General features: G+C 47.5%; 1 protein-coding gene across 5 annotated transcripts in view; it reads right to left on the bottom strand.

The window, feature by feature from the left end:
* The window catches only part of LOC128691902 (uncharacterized), a 343,852-nt gene that overhangs the window by 101,369 nt on the left and 220,237 nt on the right, over positions 1 to 22,246 (bottom strand). The window contains exon 2 of one of the 5 annotated variants that reach the window (XM_053780875.2): positions 496 to 658. The exons of the other annotated variants lie outside the window; for them this stretch is intronic. The gene's annotated coding sequence lies outside the window, so the exon portion shown is untranslated. The remainder of the gene's footprint in view (positions 1 to 495; positions 659 to 22,246) is intronic. 5 annotated transcript variants of the gene reach the window in all.

Here is a 22,246-nt window from a genome sequence, read left to right as displayed (position 1 = left end):
ACATCCTCCAGCACATCCTCACCACATCCTCCAGCACACCCTCGCATCCTCCACCACACCCTCACCACATCTTCCACCACACCCCCACCACATCCTCCACCCCACCCTCACCACATCCTCCACCACACCCTCACCACATCCTCCACCACACCCTCACCACATCTTCCACCACACCCTCACCACACCCCCACCACATCCTCCACCACACCCCCACCACATCCTCCACCACACCCTCCCCACATCTTCCACCACACTCCCACCACATCCTCCACCACACCCTCACCACATCCTCCAGCACACCCTCACCAGATCCTCCACCACACCCTCACCACATCCTCCACCACACCCTCACCACATCCTCCACCACACCCTCACCACATCCTCCACCACACCCTCACCATGAATACACTAAGAATAAACACTAAGCGTCAGGGGCCCAAGGCTGTTCAACAGCCCCCAGCATACACATAAGGAGGATTACCAACAAGTCAGTACCTGACCAGCCGGGCTGTGGGTCGTACGTTGTACTACGTGCTGCCAGCAGTAACAGCCTTGTTGGTCAGGCTCTGGTCCACCAGGAGGCCTGGTCGTGGACCGGGTCGCGGGGGCGTTGACCCCAGCTAGGTCCAGGTAGGTAGGTAAACCCGTGAGACCTCACCTGTGGGGGAGACAACAGTATTGTTGGGGAGACTGTAGTAATGTGGGGGAGACAATAGTATTGTTGGGGAGACAACAGTATTGTTGGGGAGGCTGCAGTATTGTGGGGGAGACAACAGTATTGTTGGGGAGACTGCAGTATTGTTGGGGAGACAACAGTATTGTTGGGGAGACAATAGTATTGTTGGGGAGGCTGCAGTATTGTTGGGGAGACAACAGTATTGTTGGGGAGACAACAGTATTGTTGGGGAAACAACAGTATTGTTGGGGAGACAACAGTATTGTTGGGGAGACAACAGTATTGTTGGGGAGACAACAGTATTGTTGGGGAGACAACAGTATTGTTGGGGAGGCTGCAGTATTGTTGGGGAGACAACAGTATTGTTGGGGAGACAACAGTATTGTTGGGGAGACAACAGTATTGTTGGGGAGGCTGCAGTATTGTTGGGGAGACAACAGTATTGTTGGGGAGACAACAGTATTGTTGGGGAGGCTGCAGTATTGTGGGGGAGACAACAGTATTGTTGGGGAGACTGTAGTATTGTGGGGGAGACAACAGTATTGTTGGGGAGACTGTAGTATTGTGGGGGAGACAACAGTATTGTTGGGGAAACTGTAGTATTGTGGGGGAGACAACAGTATTGTTGGGGAGACTGTAGTATTGTGGGGGAGACAACAGTATTGTTGGGGAGACTGTAGTATTGTGGGGGAGACAACAGTATTGTTGGGGAGGCTGTAGTATTGTGGGGGAGACAACAGTATTGTTGGGGAGACTGTAGTATTGTGGGGGAAACAACAGTATTGTTGGGGAGACTGTAGTATTGTGGGGGAGACAACAGTATTGTTGGGGAGGCTGCAGTATTGTTGGGGAGACAACAGTATTGTTGGGGAGACAACAGTATTGTTGGGGAGACTGAAGTATTGTGGGGGAGACAACAGTATTGTTGGGGAGGCTGCAGTATTGTTGGGGAGACAACAGCATTGTTGGGGAGACAACAGTATTGTTGGGGAGACTGAAGTATTGTGGGGGAGACAACAGTATTGTTGGGGAGGCTGCAGTATTGTTGGGGAGACAACAGTATTGTTGGGGAGACAACAGTATTGTTGGGGAGACTGAAGTATTGTGGGGGAGACAACAGTATTGTTGGGGAGACTGTAGTATTGTGGGGGAGACAACAGTATTGTTGGGGAGACTGTAGTATTGTGGGGGAGACAACAGTATTGTTGGGGAGACTGTAGTATTGTGGGGGAGACAACAGTATTGTTGGGGAGGCTGTAGTATTGTTGGGGAGACAACAGTATTGTTGGGGAGACTGAAGTATTGTGGGGGAGACAACAGTATTGTTGGGGAGACTGTAGTATTGTGGGGGAGACAACAGTATTGTTGGGGAGGCTGCAGTATTGTGGGGGAGACAACAGTATTGTTGGGGAGACTGTAGTATTGTGGGGGAGACAACAGTATTGTTGGGGAGACTGTAGTATTGTGGGGAGACAACAGTATTGTTGGGGAGACTAGTATTGTGGAGGAGACAACAGTATTGTTGGGGAGACTGTAGTATTGTGGGGGAGACAACAGTAGCGTTGGGGAGACTGTAGTATTGTGGGGAGACAACAGTATTGTTGGGGAGACTGTAGTATTGTGGGGGAGACAACAGTATTGTTGGGGAGACTGTAGTATTGTGGGGGAGACAACAGTATTGTTGGGCAGACTGTAGTATTGTTGGGCAGACTGTAGTATTGTGGGGGAGACATGTTAGTATTGTGGGTAGACAGAAGTATTGTGGGGAGACAACAGTTAGTATTGTGGGGGAGACAAGTTAGTATTGTGGGTAGACAGAAGTATTGTGGGGAGACAACAGTTAGTTTTGTGGGGAGACGAAAGTATTGTGGGGGTGACAACAGACAGGTTACTGACGAAGCAGGGGGTGGGGGCAGGGAGGAGGGGAGCGAAAGGCAGGTTTGAGAAAGGGGAGAAAGAGGAGGGAGGGAAGGAGACTCTCTTCCCACAGTCTGCCAGGAGACTGTCTTCCCACAGTCTGCCAGGAAACTGTCTTCCCACAGTCTGCCAGGAGACTGTCTTCCCACAGTCTGCCAGGAGACTGTCTTCCCACAGTCTGCCAGGAGACTGTCTTCCCACAGTCTGCTAGGAGACTGTCTTCCCACAGTCGCCCAGGAGACTGTCTTCCCACAGTCTGCCAGGAGACTGTCTTCCCACAGTCTGCCAGGAGACTGTCTTCCCACAGTCTGCCAGGAGACTGTCTTCCCACAGTCGGCCAGAAGACTGTCTTCCCACAGTCGGCCAGGAGACTGTCCTCACACAGTCGGCCAGAAGACTGTTTTCCCACAGTCGGCCAGGAGACTGTCTTCCCACAGTCTGCCAGGAGACTGTCATCCCACAGTCGGCCAGGAGACTGTCTTCCCACAGTCTGCCAGGAGACTGTCTTCCCACAGTCTGCCAGGAGACTGTCATCCCAGTAGGTCTACTGCAGCATCCCAGTAAGCCTACTGCAGCATCCCAGTAGGTCTACTGCAGCATCCCAGTAAGCCTACTGCAGCATCCCAGGTCTACTGTAGCATCCCAGCAGGCCTACTGCATCCCAGGTCTACTGCAGCATCCCAGTAAGTCTACTGCAGCATCCCAGTAGGTCTACTGTAGCATCCCAGCAGGCCTACTGCAGCATCCCAGTAGGTCTACTGCAGCATCCCAGTAGGTCTACTGCAGCATCCCAGTAGGTCTACTGCAGCATCCCAGTAGGTCTACTGCAGCATCCCAATAAGTCTACTGTAGCATCCCAGTAGGTCTACTGCAGCATCCCAGTAGATCTACTGCAGCATCCCAGTAAGTCTACTGCAGCATCCCAGTAGGTCTACTGCAGCATCCCAGGTCTACTGCAGCATCCCAGTAGGTCTACTGCAGCATCCCAGTAGGTCTACTGTAGCATCCCAGCAGGCCTACTGCAGCATCCCATTAGGTCTACTGTAATCTTCATCGTTTTTATTCTCTGGAAATTGAAAACATAAGCTATCGCCTCCAGCAATAACAGCCTGGTTGACCAGGCCCTGATCCACCTCCAGGACTGGACATGGACCGGGCCGCAGGGGCGCTGACCCCCCAACCATCCTCCAATAGACTCCAGGATCGTAATTGTGTAATATCTATTATTTTTGACGGCCGTGACCTTGTTGTGGTCTCTTGAGCCTTGTCACACCCACTCTTGAAGCTGTGTATTGTGTGAATGTGACCTGCAGCTCCTGGGCCTGTTCCCCACACCCACAGAGTGCCACGCCAGTGCCCACGCATGCTTTCAACCTGAGTAGCACGCGTGACCTTTTATTTGGCCTTTGAGTTCAAGAAAAAAAAGGCCTGTGGGACAAATACGTTAAAATGCAAACACCTGAAACTAGCTTAAAGCAGACGATGCCCAGGGCACTGAACACCTGTCAAGATGAACGAGGCACATGTGAACAATTAGACACACGTGCAACATCTAGGTATCTTTATTGTAGACGTTTCGCCAGTGGCTTTATCAATGCAAATTCAAGGACGTAATTTGAAGACAGTAGAACGATACACAAAAGATGAGGTAATCAGTCCCTCAGTCTTGGAGTTGGTGTGAAGAGCACCGTAGTCGTGGAGACTCTGAAGCACAGGCATCAAGACTGGCGCTTATATACTGGCGTCAGGCGAGGGGCGTTTAGCAGACGGAGGCATTATTTATTTATGTCTTTGCAAACAGTACATTGAGATTTTGTATTTACAATAGTGGGTTGAAATGCAAAGAGAGAGCCTCTATTATGCTTAGGCATTATGGGCCAACTTAACATTATTGGCTTACAGACTACTTAACACTAAGGATTTTATCGTAGTTGTACAGTAGGATAGTAATTATAAATGAATCACAATTAGTAGCTCGTCAGTACTGTGTATCATGTCAAACATTGCAGAGAAACATGTGTGTAAATTACTTAGGATAACTAAAACAAAGTCAGTGAGTTAATTTCAGTGGGGTGCTTAGAGAGAGAGAGAAAGAGAGAGAATGGCAGCATCTAAGGAAGTGTAGAGCCAGGCAAGGAGTGAAGGATCAGGTTCCTGGGGTCGCGTTAGTGACCGTGGAGAGGGTAAGATTGCCGTGGTTAAACCCGTGTGAGAGGGAAGAAGGGAGCGAGGGATGTGCGAGAGAGAGAGAGAGAGAGAGAGAGAGAGAGAGAGAGAGATAGATTAGCCTGTGTTTACATCTGAGTGGAGAAACTGTACACGTGGGTTCGCCACCGAGAACTGTTTTAGGTCACGAACACTACTGCTCTTACACTTCACACCACTACACCTCACACCACTACACCTCACACCACTAGACCTCACACCACTACACCTCACACCACTAGACCTCACACCACTAGACCTCACACCACTAGACCTCACACCACTACACCTCACACCACTACACCTCACACCACTACACCTCACACCACTACACCTCACACCACTACACCTCACACCACTAGACCTCACACCACTACACCTCACACCACTACACCTCACACCACTACACCTCACACCACTACACTTCACACCACTACACTTCACACCACTACACTTCACACCACTACACCTCACACCACTACACCTCACACCACTACACTTCACACCACTACACTTCACACCACTACACTTCACACCACTACACCTCACACCACTACACCTCACACCACTAGACCTCACACCACTAGACCTCACACCACTAGACCTCACACCACTACACTTCACACCACTACACCTCACACCACTACACCTCACACCGCTAGACCTCACACCACTAGACCTCACACCACTACACTTCACACCACTAGACCTCACACCACTAGACCTCACACCACTACACCTCACACCACTAGACCTCACACCACTACACCTCACACCACTACACCTCACACCACTAGACCTCACACCACTACACTTCACACCACTAGACCTCACACCACTAGACCTCACACCACTACACCTCACACCACTACACCTCACACCACTACACCTCACACCACTAGACCTCACACTACACCTCACACCACTAGACCTCACACCACTAGACCTCACACCACTAGACCTCACACCACTAGACCTCACACCACTACACTTCACACCACTACACTTCACACCACTACACTTCACACCACTACACCTCACACCACTACACTTCACACCACTACACCTCACACCACTACACCTCACACCACTACACCTCACACCACTACACCTCACACCACTACACTTCACACCACTACACCTCACACCACTACACTTCACACCATTACACTTCACACCACTACACCTCACACCACTACACCTCACACCACTACACCTCACACCACTACACCTCACACCACTACACCTCACACCACTACACTTCACACCACTAGACCTCACACTACACTTCACACCACTAGACCTCACACCACTACACCTCACACCACTAGACCTCACACCACTACACCTCACACCACTACACCTCACACCACTACACTTCACACCACTACACCTCACACCACTACACCTCACACCACTAGACCTCACACCACTACACCTCACACCACTACACCTCACACCACTACACCTCACACCACTACACCTCACACCACTACACCTCACACCACTACACCTCACACCACTACACCTCACACCACTACACTTCACACCACTACACTTCACACCACTACACTTCACACCACTACACTTCACACCACTACACTTCACACCACTACACCTCACACCACTACACCTCACACCACTACACCTCACACCACTACACCTCACACCACTACACCTCACACCACTACACCTCACACCACTACACTTCACACCACTACACCTCACACCACTACACTTCACACCACTACACTTCACACCACTACACTTCACACCACTACACCTCACACCACTACACCTCACACCACTAGACCTCACACCACTACACCTCACACCACTACACCTCACACCACTACACTTCACACCACTACACCTCACACCACTACACCTCACACCACTACACCTCACACCACTACACCTCACACCACTACACCTCACACCACTACACTTCACACCACTACACTTCACACCACTACACCTCACACCACTACACCTCACACCACTAGACCTCACACCACTACACTTCACACCACTACACTTCACACCACTACACTTCACACCACTACACCTCACACCACTACACCTCACACCACTACACCTCACACCACTACACCTCACACCACTACACCTCACACCACTACACTTCACACCACTACACTTCACACCACTACACCTCACACCACTACACCTCACACCACTACACCTCACACCACTACACCTCACACCACTACACTTCACACCACTACACCTCACACCATTAGACCTCACACCACTACACTTCACACCACTACACTTCACACCACTACACCTCACACCACTACACCTCACACCACTAGACCTCACACCACTACACTTCACACCACTACACTTCACACTACTACACTTCACACCACTACACCTCACACCACTACACCTCACACCACTACACCTCACACCACTACACCTCACACCACTACACCTCACACCACTACATTTCACACAACTACACTTCACACCACTACACCTCACACCACTACACCTCACACCACTAGACCTCACACCACTACACTTCACACCACTACACTTCACACCACTACACTTCACACCACTACACCTCACACCACTACACCTCACACCACTACACCTCACACCACTACACCTCACACCACTACACCTCACACCACTACACCTCACACCACTACACCTCACACCACTACACCTCACACCACTACACCTCACACCACTACACTTGATAATGTGAAAATACGCGAAATCGCTTGGAAGTTCACAGTTTTTTTCACAGTGGTTGTTCTGCATACTGTGACATCACCTGTTTACTGCGATTTTATTGCATATGTTACTATGTAACATATGCGGGGGCGTTGACCCCAAGAATACCCTCCAGGTAGACTCCAGGTAGAAGCACTACGCATACCACACTCCAAAGATGCTTGTCCAACTGGTTCCCGCATCTCACTCTTCGTTCTATGCATCCCAGCTTACATCCTACCCTCTGTCCGTCTCTCACTCACACAGCCAGGAGCATGTCAATGCACGAGAGTGTACTCACCTAGTTGTACTCACCTAGTTGAGGTTGCGGGGGTCGAGTCCGAGCTCCTGGCCCCGTCTCTTCACTGATCGCTACTAGGTCACTCTCCCTGAGCCGTGAGCTTTATCATACCTCTGCTTAAAGCTATGTATGGATCCTGCCTCCACTACATCGCTTCCCAAACTATTCCACTTACTGACTACTCTGTGGCTGAAGAAATACTTCCTAACATCCCTGTGATTCATCTGTGTCTTCAGCTTCCAACTGTGTCCCCTTGTTACTGTGTCCAATCTCTGGAACATCCTGTCTTTGTCCACCTTGTCAATTCCTCTCAGTATTTTGTATGTCGTTATCATGTCCCCCCTATCTCTCCTGTCCTCCAGTGTCGTCAGGTTGATTTCCCTTAACCTCTCCTCGTAGGACATACCTCTTAGCTCTGGGACTAGTCTTGTTGCAAACCTTTGCACTTTCTCTAGTTTCTTCACGTGCTTGGCTAGGTGTGGGTTCCAAACTGGTGCCGCATACTCCAATATGGGCCTAACGTACACTGTGTACAGGGTCCTGAATGATTCCTTATTAAGATGTCGGAATGCTGTTCTGAGGTTTGCTAGGCGCCCATATGCTGCAGCAGTTATTTGGTTGATGTGCGCTTCAGGAGATGTGCCTGGTGTTATACTCACCCCAAGATCTTTTTCCTTGAGTGAGGTTTGTAGTCTCTGACCCCCTAGACTGTACTCCGTCTGCGGCCTTCTTTGCCCTTCCCCAATCTTCATGACTTTGCACTTGATGGGATTGAACTCCAGGAGCCAATTGCTGGACCAGGTCTGCAGCCTGTCCAGATCCCTTTGTAGTTCTGCCTGGTCTTCGATCGAGTGAATTCTTCTCATCAACTTCACGTCATCTGCAAACAGGGACACCTCAGAGTCTATTCCTTCCGTCATGTCGTTCACAAATACCAGAAACAGCACTGGTCCTAGGACTGACCCCTGCGGGACCCCGCTGGTCACAGGTGCCCACTCTGACACCTCGCCACGTACCATGACTCGCTGCTGTCTTCCTGACAAGTATTCCCTGATCCATTGTAGTGCCTTCCCTGTTATCCCTGCTTGGTCCTCCAGTTTTTGCACCAATCTCTTGTGTGGAACTGTGTCAAACGCCTTCTTGCAGTCCAAGAAAATGCAATCCACCCACCCCTCTCTCTCTTGTCTTACTGCTGTCACCATGTCATAGAACTCCAGTAGGTTTGTGACACAGGATTTCCCGTCCCTGAAACCATGTTGGCTGCTGTTGATGAGATCATTCCTTTCTAGGTGTTCCACCACTCTTCTCCTGATAATCTTCTCCATGATTTTGCATACTATACATGTCAGTGACACTGGTCTGTAGTTTAATGCTTCATGTCTGTCTCCTTTTTTAAAGATTGGGACTACATTTGCTGTCTTCCATGCCTCAGGCAATCTCCCTGTTTCGATAGATGTATTGAATATTGTTGTTAGGGGTACACATAGCGCCTCTGCTCCCTCTCTCAATACCCATGGGGAGATGTTATCTGGCCCCATTGCCTTTGAGGTATCTAGCTCACTCAGAAGCCTCTTCACTTCTTCCTCGGTTGTGTGCACTGTGTCCAGCACTTGGTGGTGTGCCCCACCTCTCCGTCTTTCTGGAGTCCCTTCTGTCTCCTCTGTGAACACTTCTTTGAATCTCTTGTTGAGTTCTTCACATACTTCACGGTCATTTCTTGTTGTCTCTCCTCCTTCCTTCCTTAGCCTGATTACCTGGTCCTTGACTGTTGTTTTCCTCCTGATGTGGCTGTACAACAGTTTCGGGTCAGATTTGGCTTTCGCTGCTATGTCATTTTCATATTGTCTTTGGGCCTCCCTTCTTATCTGTGCATATTCGTTTCTGGCTCTACGACTGTTCTTGTTCTCCTGGGTCCTTTGCCTTCTATATTTCTTCCATTCCCTAGCACACTTGGTTTTTGCCTCCCTGCACCTTTGGGTAAACCATGGGCTCATCCTGGCTTTTTCATTATTCCTGTTACCCTTGGGTACAAACCTCTCCTCAGCCTCCTTGCATTTTGTTGCTACATATTCCATCATCTCATTAACTGGCTTCCCTGCCAGTTCTCTGTCCCACTGAACCCCGTTCAGGTAGTTCCTCATTCCTGTGTAGTCCCCTTTCTTGTAGTTTGGCTTCATTCGTCCTGGCCTTCCTGTTTCTCCCTCCACTTGTAGCTCTACTGTGTATTCGAAGCTTAAAACCACATGGTCACTGGCCCCAAGGGGTCTTTCATATGTGATGTCCTCGATATCTGCACTACTCAAGGTGAATACTAAGTCCAGCCTTGCTGGTTCATCCTCTCCTCTCTCTCTTGTAGTGTCCCTTACGTGTTGGCACATGAAGTTTTCCAGTACCACCTCCATCATCTTAGCCCTCCATGTATCTTGGCCCCCATGTGGGTCCAAGTTCTCCCAATCGATCTCCTTGTGGTTAAAGTCACCCATGATCAGGAGCTTTGCCCTGCATGCATGAGCTCTTTTGGCCACTCTAGCCAGTGTGTCAACCATCGCTCTATTGCTCTCGTCGTACTCTTGCCTTGGCCTCCTGCTGTTCTGTGGTGGGTTATACATCACTGTGTGTGTGTGTGTGTGTGTGTGTGTGTGTGTGTGTGTGTGTGTGTGTGTGTGTGTGTGTGTGTGTGTGAGAGAGAGAGAGAGAGCATTTCACTAGTTTCAGTAAGTATCTAACCCCATACCTTCCCTTCTAGGTGTTCCCATTCAACACACCTCCTCCCTTGTGTTGAGCGTGATGCGCCACAATCGTCGAAGACTTTCCAGAGCCTTCAGCAGCAACAGCCTGGTTGACCAGGCAAGCACCAGATGAGCCTGGCCCATGGTCGGGCTCAGAGTAGATTAACTCTCGAAACTCTTCAAAGTTATATCAAAGGTATATCCTGCATCCAGGCCCTGGGCCAGGCTTGTCTGGTACTGGCCTGATCAACCAGGCTGTTGCTGGAGGCCCACATACCCTCACATATCGTTTAATAATATGCATACGAGTGTGTACTGGAGTGTAAGTATTGAGGTGTAGCTACTGGAGTGTAGGTGGTACTAAGGTAGTGGTACTGGAGTGTAGGTGGTGCTGTGATGGTGGTACTGGAGGTGGTACTAGGTACTGGGGCAAGTGTCAGCACAGGTAACGGTACAGGTAATGGAGGTGATAGCCTCTGCCTTCTGGTCATGTGAACATCACAGTACCGCTGGTCATCGTGGCCCACATTACCTCAACACTCCACACATCACATTACACTATACACTTCATTATAACACACTATACTCTCAACGTTATAACATATAACGTACACTATACTCTCAACGTTATAACACATAACACACACTATACTCTCAACGTTATAACACATAACACACACTATACTCTCAACGTTATAACACATAACACACACTATACTCTCAACGTTATAACACATAACACACACTATACTCTCAACGTTATAACACACAACATACACTATACTCTCAACGTTATAACACAATATACACTTATTTCCATACAAAAACTTCTCAAGTATCTTGTAGATCCACAAGGCTGGCCAGCTTTAGAGGCATCTGTGGCTAAGTGGTCTAAAGCGTCACTTGTGAACCTTGCCAGCCTTCAAGACTGAGACACTTATGCAACATAAAGATTCCCATATGTTGCCTAAGTGTCTCAATCTTCAACTTGTCGGTTTTCAAAACCATTTATCACTTGCCAACCTTCCTGACGTAGCTTCGAATTCTGCTGACTGCGATCTTTTAATGAAAGGGAGGCGCTCAAAAGTCTTGGTCCCTTTACACTTATTGTTATGACTCACAGCGTACTCATGGAGTCTCTACTACTTTTCATTAAGGTTATTTTGCTACGTCTGCCACGCCTCTTACTACTACTACTACTACCACTACTACTACTACTACTACTACTACCACCATCGCCACAAAAGCAGTTTCCATAAAAGCAACAGTATAAAATGCTACCAACTTTTTCAACAATACTAATTTAACTATAAAAACTTTACGAAGCAAAATAAAACGTTCATTGTGAACGAGAGAGAGAGAGAGAGAGAGAGAGAGAGAGAGAGAGAGAGAGAGAGAGAGAGAGAGAGAGAGAGAGAGAGAGAGAGAGAGAGAGTAAATAGGCAGAAAAGTTAGGAACCAATAAAAGCCAATATTAAACAAGAGTCGGGACCAGTAAGAGAGACTCGACCCCTGGAAACACACGCACGAGAAGGGGGGAATGATACATAACCTGTTATATATGTGTGTGTGTGTGTGTGTGTGTGTGTGTGTGTGTGTGTGTGTGTGTGTGTGTGTGTGTGTGTGGATGAGGAGCAGAATTAATGGTTCATTATTGTTTTATCATCAGTGGTACTGGAGGATGATGATCACAATGGTTGACTAACACGTACACACATCACACTCCCACTTCATTTAATTCACTACGACATTTCGATCCAATTGTGGTTTGATAATGATCCAGAAAGAACCGAAAAGTCCTTAACACGTTTCTCGCCTTAAGGGAGAATGTTTTTTCACTTTAGGTTGAAGTTATTTTGGGAGAGGTGGGTGTGATAAGGTCAGATTAAATTAGGTTAGGTTAGGTCAGGTAAGTCAGGAAACGGAAGTGTTTCCTGACGCGATTTTTAGTTAGGGCTCTGGTGGCCTGGTGGTTAACGCTCTCGCTTCACACGGTGAGGGCCTGGGTTCGATTCCCAGCCAGAGTAGAAACATTGGACGTGTTTCTTTCCACCTGTTGTCTATGTTTCCCATCAGTAAAATGGGTACCTGGGTGTTAGTCGACTGGTGTGGGTCGCATCCTGGGACACTGACCTAAGAGGCCTGGTCACAGACCGGGCCGCGGGGGCGTTGACCCCCGGAACTCACTCCAGGTAAACTCCAGGTATACGATGACCCCCAGCTGGAGCTTTTGGTCATCTGACCGAGGCCTTCCACTAGCTTACCCATCCACCACTTTAAAAATTAAGGTCATAATTACAACCAATAGCAGTAGGCGTGGCAAAACACGGAAGAACAAGAACGCTTCATGATCATTTCTCTTAGCGGCCGTGACCCCTGGAAAGGCTGGGTCACGGCCTCACACCGTCTGACCTCGCCTCCCAACACCAATATTTTATATCACACGACCCACAGCGGGAAATTTTCACATCAGTACCGTGTCTCCCCGTCCAACTCTGACAGACAGGGACGGACAGGAATTGAAGACGGGAGGGAGGGGAAAAAAGAGAGGAAGGAAAGGTGGATGTTGAGAACGGAGGTACATAAATGAGGTAAAGAATAAGGGAAGGAGGATAGGTAAGAAAACGGGGATAGATGCAAAAGAAAAGTGACGAGTAAACAGACAAAAGAGGGGATAGGGATAAATAATGAAGATAGAAGAGGACTGGTTATACTCGGGTTATCTTCCAGACTTATTGTGAGAGTTACAACACTTCACTAAACAACCTTGAACTAGGTGATTCACAACAGTAACTGTTGCTGTTGAACCTTTATAGCTGTTGAACCTTCATAGCTGATGAACCTTCATAGCTGATGAACCTTCATAGCTGATGAACCTTCATAGCTGATGAACCTTCATAGCTGATGAACCTTCATAGCTGTTGAACCTTTATAGCTGATGAACCTTCATAGCTGTTGAACCTTTATAGCTGATGAACCTTCATAGCTGTTGAACCTTCATAGCTGATCAACCTTCATAGCTGATGAACCTTCATAGCTGATGAACCTTCATAGCTGATGAACCTTCATAGCTGATGAACCTTCATAGCTGATGAACCTTCATAGCTGTTGAACCTTTATAGCTGATGAACCTTCATAGCTGTTGAACCTTTATAGCTGATGAACCTTCATAGCTGATGAACCTTCATAGCTGATGAACCTTCATAGCTGTTGAACCTTTATAGCTGATGAACCTTCATAGCTGTTGAACCTTCATAGCTGATGAACCTTCATAGCTGATGAACCTTCATAGCTGATGAACCTTCATAGCTGTTGAACCTTTATAGCTGATGAACCTTCATAGCTGTTGAACCTTTATAGCTGATGAACCTTCATAGCTGATGAACCTTCATAGCTGTTGAACCTTCATAGCTGTTGAACCTTCATAGCTGTTGAACCTTCATAGCTGTTGAACCTTCATAGCTGTTGAACCTTCATAGCTGTTGAACCTTCATAGCTGTTGAACCTTCATAGCTGTTGAACCTTTATAGTTCTTGAACCTTCATAGCTGTTGAACCTTCATAGCTGTTGAACCTTCATAGCTGTTGAACCTTCATAGCTGTTGAACCTTCATAGCTGTTGAACCTTCATAGCTGTTGAACCTTTATAGTTCTTGAACCTTCATAGCTGTTGAACCTTCATAGCTGTTGAACCTTCATAGCTGTTGAACCTTCATAGCTGTTGAACCTTCATAGCTGTTGAACCTTCATAGCTGATGAACCTTCATAGCTGTTGAACCTTCATAGCTGTTGAACCTTCATAGCTGTTGAACCTTCATAGCTGTTGAACCTTCATAGCTGTTGAACCCTCATAGCTGTTGAACCTTCATAGCTGTTGAACCTTTATAGTTCTTGAACCTTCATAGCTGAACCTTCATAGCTGATGAACCTTCATAGTTGTTGAACCTTTATAGTTGTTGAACCTTTATAGCTGATGAACCTTCATAGTTGTTGAACCTTTATAGCTGTTGAACCTTCATAGCTGATGAACCTTCATAGTTGTTGAACCTTTATAGTTGTTGAACCTTTATAGCTGATGAACCTTCATAGCTGATGAACCTTCATAGCTGATGAACCTTCATACCTGATGAACCTTCATAGCTGATGAACCTTCATAGTTGTTGAACCTTCATAGCTGTTGAACCTTTATAGTTGTTGAACCTTCATAGCTGTTGAACCTTTATAGTTGTTGAACCTTCATAGCTGATGAACCTTCATATTTGTTGAACCTTCATACCTGATGAACCTTCATAGCTGATGAACCTTCATAGTTGTTGAACCTTCATAGCTGATGAACCTTCATAGTTGTTGAACCTTCATAGCTGTTGAACCTTCATAGCTGATGAACCTTCATAGTTGTTGAACCTTCATAGCTGTTGAACCTTCATAGCTGTTGAACCTTCATAGCTGATGAACCTTCATAGTTGTTGAACCTTCATAGCTGTTGAACCTTCATAGCTGTTGAACCTTCATAGCTGATGAACCTTCATAGTTGTTGAACCTTCATAGCTGTTGAACCTTCATAGCTGATGAACCTTCATAGTTGTTGAACCTTCATAGCTGTTGAACCTTCATAGCTGTTGAACCTTCATAGCTGATGAACCTTCATAGTTGCTGAATCTTCATAGCTTTGAACCTTCATAGCTTTGAACCTTCATAGCTGATGAACCTTCATAGTTGTTGAACCTTCATAGTTGCTGAACCTTCATAGCTGATGAACCTTCACAGCTGATGAACCTTCATAGTTGTTGAACCTTCATAGCTGATGAACCTTCATAGTTGTTGAACCTTCATAGTTGCTGAACCTTCATAGCTGATGAACCTTCACAGCTGATGAACCTTCACAGCTGATGAACCTTCATAGCTGTTGAACCTTCATAGCTGATGAACCTTCACAGCTGATGAACCTTCACAGCTGATGAACCTTCATAGCTGATGAACCTTCATAGCTGATGAACCTTCATAGCTGATGAACCTTCATAGCTGATGAACCTTCATAGCTGTTGAACCTTCATAGCTGATGAACCTTCACAGCTGATGAACCTTCACAGCTGATGAACCTTCATAGCTGATGAACCTTCATAGCTGTTGAACCTTCATAGCTGATGAACCTTCATAGCTGATGAACCTTCATAGCTGTTGAACCTTCATAGCTGATGAACCTTCATAGCTGTTGAACCTTCATAGATGATGAACCTTCATAGCTGTTGAACCTTCATAGCTGATGAACCTTCATAGCTGTTGAACCTTCATAGCTGTTGAACCTTCATAGCTGATGAACCTTCATAGCTGTTGAACCTTCATAGCTGATGAACCTTCATAGCTGTTGAACCTTCATAGCTGATGAACCTTCATACCTGTTGAACCTTCATAGATGATAAACCTTCATAGCTGTTGAACCTTCATAGCTGTTGAACCTTCATAGCTGTTGAACCTTCATAGCTGTTGAACCTTCATAGCTGTTGAACCTTCATAGCTGATGAACGTTCATAGCTGATGAACCTTCATAGCTGTTGAACCTTCATGGTGGAATACTTGACGTTATGCTCAGGCTGACACTACTAAAGTCTCCCAGCTCAGGCTGACATTACTAAAGTCTCCCAGCTCAGGCTGACATTACTAAAGTCTCCCAGCTCATGCTGACACTACTAAAGTCTCCCAGCTCAGGCTGACATTACTAAAGTCTCCCAGCTCAGGCTGACATTACTAAAGTCTCCCAGCTCAGGCTGACATTACTAAAGTCTCCCAGCTCAGGCTGACATTACTAAAGTCTCCCAGCTCAGGCTGACATTACTAAAGTCTCCCAGCTCAGGCTGACATTACTAAAGTCTCCCAGCTCAGGCTGACATTACTAAAGTCTCCCAGCTCATGCTGACACTACTAAAGTCTCCCAGCTCAGGCTGACATTACTAAAGTCTCCCAGCTCAGGCTGACATTACTAAAGTCTCCCAGCTCAGGCTGACATTACTAAAGTCTCCCAGCTCAGGCTGACATTACTAAAGTCTCCCAGCTCAGGCTGACATTACTAAAGTCTCCCAGCTCAGGCTGACACTACTGAAGTCTCCCAGCTCAGACTGACACTACTAAAGTCTCCCAGCTCAGACTGACACTACTAAAGTCTCCCAGCTCAGGCTGACACTACTAAAGTCTCCCAGCTCAGACTGACACTACTAAAGTCTCCCAGCTCAGGCTGACACTACTAAAGTCTCCCAGCTCAGACTGACACTACTAAAGTCTCCCAGCTCAGACTGACGCTACTAAAGTCTCCCAGCTCAGGCTGACACTACTAAAGTCTCCCAGCTCAGGCTGACACTACTAAAGTCTCCCAGCTCAGGCTGACACTACTAAAGTCTCCCAGCTCAGACTGACACTACTAAAGTCTCCCAGCTCAGACTGACACTACTGAAGTCTCCCAGCTCAGACTGACACTACTAAAGTCTCCCAGCTCAGACTGACACTACTAAAGTCTCCCAGCTCAGACTGACACTACTAAAGTCTCCCAGCTCAGACTGACACTACTAAAGTCTCCCAGCTCAGGCTGACACTACTGAAGTCTCCCAGCTCAGACTGACACTACTAAAGTCTCCCAGCTCAGACTGACATTACTAAAGTCTCCCAGCTCAGACTGACACTACTAAAGTCTCCCAGCTCAGGCTGACACTACTAAAGTCTCCCAGCTCAGACTGACACTACTAAAGTCTCCCAGCTCAGACTGACACTACTAAAGTCTCCCAGCTCAGACTGACACTACTAAAGTCTCCCAGCTCAGACTGACACTACTAAAGTCTCCCAGCTCAGACTGACACTGCTAAAGTCTCCCAGCTCAGACTGACACTACTAAAGTCTCCCAGCTCAGACTGACACTACTCAAGTCTCCCAAGATTGATGGACTGAACACATCGACTCCAGGTTGAGGGACTGATTACCTCATTCTCCTCCTCTCCTTACGCCTTCCTCTTTGTATTGGACTGATGAAGCCACTGTGTGGCGAAACGTTTCCTGAATAAAGATTCCCATATGCTGCATAAATGTCTCAATCTTCAACTTGTCGGTTTTTCAAACCATTCTTCACACTCAAGTCTCCCAGCTCAGACTGACACTACTAAAGTCTCCCAGCTCAGACTGACACTACTAAAGTCTCCCAGCTCAGACTGACACTACTAAAGTCTCCCAGCTCAGACTGACACTACTAAAGTCTCCCAGCTCAGACTGACACTACTAAAGTCTCCCAGCTCAGACTGACACTACTAAAGTCTCCCAGCTCAGACTGACACTACTAAAGTCTCCCAGCTCAGACTGACACTACTAAAGTCTCCCAGCTCAGACTGACACTACTAAAGTCTCCCAGCTCAGACTGACACTACTAAAGTCTCCCAGCTCAGGCTGACACTACTAAAGTCTCCAAGCTCAGACTGACACTGCTAAAGTCTCCCAGCTCAGACTGACACTACTAAAGTCTCCCAGCTCAGACTGACACTACTAAAGTCTCCCAGCTCAGGATGACACTACTAAAGTCTCCCAGCTCAGACTGACACTGCTAAAGTCTCCCAGCTCAGACTGACACTACTAAAGTCTCCCAGCTCAGACTGACACTACTAAAGTCTCCCAGCTCAGACTGACACTACTAAAGTCTCCCAGCTCAGGCTGACACTACTAAAGTCTCCCAGCTCAGACTGACACTGCTAAAGTCTCCCAGCTCAGACTGACACTACTAAAGTCTCCCAGCTCAGACTGACACTACTCAAGTCTCCCAAGATTGATGGACTGAACACATCGACTCCAGGTTGAGGGACTGATTACCTCATTCTCCTCCTCTCCTTACGCCTTCCTCTTTGTATTGGACTGATGAAGCCACTGTGTGGCGAAACGTTTCCTGAATAAAGATTCCCATATGCTGCATAAATGTCTCAATCTTCAACTTGTCGGTTTTTCAAACCATTCATCACACTCAAGTCTCCCAGCTCAGACTGACACTACTAAAGTCTCCCAGCTCAGACTGACACTACTAAAGTCTCCCAGCTCAGACTGACACTACTAAAGTCTCCCAGCTCAGACTGACACTACTAAAGTCTCCCAGCTCAGACTGACACTACTAAAGTCTCCCAGCTCAGACTGACACTACTAAAGTCTCCCAGCTCAGACTGACACTACTAAAGTCTCCCAGCTCAGACTGACACTACTAAAGTCTCCCAGCTCAGACTGACACTACTAAAGTCTCCCAGCTCAGACTGACACTACTAAAGTCTCCCAGCTCAGGCTGACACTACTAAAGTCTCCAAGCTCAGACTGACACTGCTAAAGTCTCCCAGCTCAGACTGACACTACTAAAGTCTCCCAGCTCAGACTGACACTACTAAAGTCTCCCAGCTCAGGATGACACTACTAAAGTCTCCCAGCTCAGACTGACACTGCTAAAGTCTCCCAGCTCAGACTGACACTACTAAAGTCTCCCAGCTCAGACTGACACTACTAAAGTCTCCCAGCTCAGACTGACACTACTAAAGTCTCCCAGCTCAGGCTGACACTACTAAAGTCTCCCAGCTCAGACTGACACTGCTAAAGTCTCCCAGCTCAGACTGACACTGCTAAAGTCTCCCAGCTCAGACTGACACTACTAAAGTCTCCCAGCTCAGACTGACACTACTCAAGTCTCCCAAGATTGATGGACTGAACACATCGACTCCAGGTTGAGGGACTGATTACCTCATTCTCCTCCTCTCCTTACGCCTTCCTCTTTGTATTGGACTGATGAAGCCACTGTGTGGCGAAACGTTTCCTGAATAAAGATTCCCATATGCTGCATAAGTGTCTCAATCTTCAACTTGTCGGTTTTTCAAACCATTCATCACACTCAAGTCTCCCAGCTCAGACTGACACTACTAAAGTCTCCCAGCTCAGACTGACACTACTAAAGTCTCCCAGCTCAGACTGACACTACTAAAGTCTCCCAGCTCAGACTGACACTACTAAAGTCTCCCAGCTCAGGCTGACACTACTAAAGTCTCCCAGCTCAGACTGACACTACTAAAGTCTCCCAGCTCAGACTGACACTACTAAAGTCTCCCAGCTCAGGCTGACACTACCAAAGTCTCCCAGCTCAGACTGACACTACTAAAGTCTCCCAGCACAGACTGACACTACTAAAGTCTCCCAGCACAGACTGACACTACTAAAGTCTCCCAGCACAGACTGACACTACTAAAGTCTCCCAGCTCAGACTGACACTACTAAAGTCTCCCAGCTCAGACTGACACTACTAAAGTCTCCCAGCTCAGACTGACACTACTAAAGTCTCCCAGCTCAGACTGACACTACTAAAGTCTCCCAGCTCAGACTGACACTACTAAAGTCTCCCAGCTCAGACTGACACTACTAAAGTCTCCCAGCTCAGACTGACACTACTAAAGTCTCCCAGCTCAGACTGACACTACTAAAGTCTCCCAGCTCAGACTGACACTACTAAAGTCTCCCAGCTCAGACTGACACTACTAAAGTCTCCCAGCTCAGACTGACACTACTAAAGTCTCCCAGCTCAGACTGACACTACTAAAGTCTCCCAGCTCAGACTGACACTACTAAAGTCTCCCAGCTCAGACTGACACTACTAAAGTCTCCCAGCTCAGACTGACACTACTAAAGTCTCCCAGCTCAGGCTGACACTACTAAAGTCTCCCAGCTCAGACTGACACTACTAAAGTCTCCCAGCTCAGACTGACACTACTAAAGTCTCCCAGCACAGACTGACACTACTAAAGTCTCCCAGCTCAGACTGACACTACTAAAGTCTCCCAGCTCAGACTGACACTACTAAAGTCTCCCAGCTCAGACTGACACTACTAAAGTCTCCCAGCTCAGACTGACACTACTAAAGTCTCCCAGCTCAGACTGACACTACTAAAGTCTCCCAGCTCAGACTGACACTACTAAAGTCTCCCAGCTCAGACTGACACTACTAAAGTCTCCCAGCTCAGACTGACACTACTAAAGTCTCCCAGCTCAGACTGACACTACTAAAGTCTCCCAGCTCAGACTGACACTACTCAAGTCTCCCAAGATTGATGGACTGAACACATCGACTCCAGGTTGAGGGACTGATTACCTCATTCTCCTCCTCTCCTTACGCCTTCCTCTTTGTATTGGACTGATGAAGCCACTGTGTGGCGAAACGTTTCCTGAATAAAGATTCCCATATGCTGCATAAGTGTCTCAATCTTCAACTTGTCGGTTTTTCAAACCATTCATCACACTCAAGTCTCCCAGCTCAGACTGACACTGCTAAAGTCTCCCAGCTCAGACTGACACTACTAAAGTCTCCCAGCTCAGACTGACACTACTAAAGTCTCCCAGCTCAGACTGACACTACTAAAGTCTCCCAGCTCAGACTGACACTACTAAAGTCTCCCAGCTCAGACTGACACTACTAAAGTCTCCCAGCTCAGACTGACACTACTAAAGTCTCCCAGCTCAGACTGACACTACTAAAGTCTCCCAGCTCAGACTGACACTACTAAAGTCTCCCAGCTCAGACTGACACTACTAAAGTCTCCCAGCTCAGACTGACACTACTAAAGTCTCCCAGCTCAGACTGACACTACTAAAGTCTCCCAGCTCAGACTGACACTACTAAAGTCTCCCAGCTCAGACTGACACTACTAAAGTCTCCCAGCTCAGACTGACACTACTAAAGTCTCCCAGCTCAGACTGACACTACTAAAGTCTCCCAGCTCAGACTGACACTACTAAAGTCTCCCAGCTCAGGCTGACACTACTGAAGTCTCCCAGCTCAGACTGACACTACTAAAGTCTCCCAGCTCAGACTGACACTACTAAAGTCTCCCAGCTCAGACTGACACTGCTAAAGTCTGCCAGCTCAGACTGACACTACTCAAGTCTCCCAAGATTGATGGACTGAACACATCGACTCCAGGTTGAGGGACTGATTACCTCATTCTCCTCCTCTCCTTACGCCTTCCTCTTTGTATTGGACTGATGAAGCCACTGTGTGGCGAAACGTTTCCTGAATAAAGATTCCCATATGCTGCATAAGTGTCTCAATCTTCAACTTGTCGGTTTTTCAAACCATTCATCACACTCAAGTCTCCCAGCTCAGACTGACACTGCTAAAGTCTCCCAGCTCAGACTGACACTGCTAAAGTCTCCCAGCTCAGACTGACACTACTAAAGTCTGCCAGCTCAGACTGACACACTGCCACATTTACCGTAGGTAATCCATCCTGTATGACGGAATCTAATAATAAAAACACATCTCCCAGCCCCAACACTGTAACACAGACTATGGTAACCATAGATCAGAAAGAATGTGAAGACTCTTACCTGATTGGCATGGGCCAGTAGGCCTGCTGCAGTGCTCCTTTGTATTCTTGTGTGTCATTATTAACTAATAACCCGGGTGGTGTTGACGATAGGTCACCATGAGAGAGTCATGACTCAGTTATTGACCCAGCCAGGTAACAAGTCCGCCGTGTCGTGCTAAGGTTAAAGGTTACTCTGGTCAACAACTGGCTATAAAGAACGCTAACTAGCCACTAGTAAATAGGTCAAGTAGCACCCGGCCGGTTCTTGGTTGGGAAGTGAGAGGTTCTGGAACATTACACACAAATTACCAGCACTA

The sequence above is a fragment of the Cherax quadricarinatus genome, chromosome 75 (assembly GCF_038502225.1).
Source record: "Cherax quadricarinatus isolate ZL_2023a chromosome 75, ASM3850222v1, whole genome shotgun sequence".
In the NCBI taxonomy this organism is placed as follows: Eukaryota; Metazoa; Arthropoda; class Malacostraca; order Decapoda; family Parastacidae; genus Cherax; species Cherax quadricarinatus.
Note: the sequence above shows the minus strand (reverse complement) of the source record. Positions and strands in the feature narration are given on the sequence as shown.